Raw genomic sequence first — 1423 nt, 5'->3', positions numbered from 1 at the left:
CAAATGTGCAAATGTGCTTGACACAATGGATGGATGTATGGATTGTGATAAGAGTTGTATGAGCCTCCAATAAAATGATTTATTTAAAACAAAACAAAAAAAGAAGTGAAGATGGTGAAATTTTGTCTCGTACATTGGACATGTTATCAGGAGGAACAAGTCCCTGGAGAAGGACATCACTCTCGGAGAAGCAGAGGGTCAGTGAAAGGAGGAAGACCCTCCTCGCTGTGAAGGATCGACACAGTGGAGGTAACAGTGGCCTCACGCATGGCAATGATGTGCACACGGCACCCGACCTGGCTGTGTTTGATCTGTGTGCATAGCGTTTCTGTGAGTTGGAACCAAGCAGTGACTCTGCTTCTACCCAGACTATGCTCCCAGCCCTGCCACACTTAGTGAAGGTCCTGTAAAGCACACTCCAAGACCAGCTCTGTCGGAAATCTCTCCGTCACCCACTCAGAATTAGTCACTACTTTCTTTGTGTTCTCACAGGATTTATGCCTAAGTATAGGGTTTATTCCATTAGCTGGGGATCCTTGTTCATTATATATAACTGTTGCTCCCCCCACTAGATTATCGCTACCTCAAAGACAAGGACTGATTCATGCATTTAAAAAATTCCCTCCACCATCTTATATAGCGAGAGCTCAGTAAATCTATTGACTAGAAGAACATGTAGTAAATTACTATATATGCATATATATACACATATATATATAAAACTACTTGATATTATAAAATTCACAGTCTCAAAAGCATCTATCTTTAGGTTAAGAATGATTTATTCTCCCTCACTCTTCTCACAGCCCCGTTTCTTCACTGCTTGGTATATAAACTTGTCAAAAGAATCTGTTGAGAGGGAAACTGCATAGCTGCCTATGTTTCTTTGAAGGAGAGATGTCACCTATCTTATGAACAGCAGAGTCAGACAGCACAAAGGTGAATCCTGACCTTTCATGTAACCTTGAGAGTGTTGAGTTCATTTTTCTGTGCCGGATTTTCTCAACGATAGAAAGAATGCTCTTAAGAGATCACTGAAGATATGGGTGCTGTAGCAAAGTGTAGTGAAGAAATCAGATGGTGCCCAGAGAGAGTAGTGTTTCAGAGAGAATAGTGACTCTGGTCTTAAAACAAGCAGCCGTCTAAATGAAGTGTCAGCTAAATCCACACAGAAGAAGCACACCATCCTTTTGTGATTCAAGGATCATAAATAATAAAATTTTTTAAAAGGAGGAGGTTGTTTTAGCTTTGAAATTCTGAGCACCTAGTTTGCAAAAGGCTGCAGATGACAATGAAAGCCCAAAAATCCATTTCCAGGATCCCACGTGGATGAAACCTCCAGATAATTTGCTCTGATCATTGACCTGGATGTGAGTCACTTTACTACCAGACAGAGCGCCTTAGGAAGTGAATTAATGCAGAT

Source organism: Echinops telfairi, unplaced genomic scaffold (assembly GCF_000313985.2).
Source record: "Echinops telfairi isolate 266 unplaced genomic scaffold, ASM31398v2 ScPeMD7_7421;HRSCAF=8459, whole genome shotgun sequence".
NCBI lineage: Eukaryota > Metazoa > Chordata > Mammalia > Afrosoricida > Tenrecidae > Echinops > Echinops telfairi.
The sequence above is the reverse complement of the archived record's forward strand: the minus strand, read 5'-3'. Positions refer to the sequence as shown.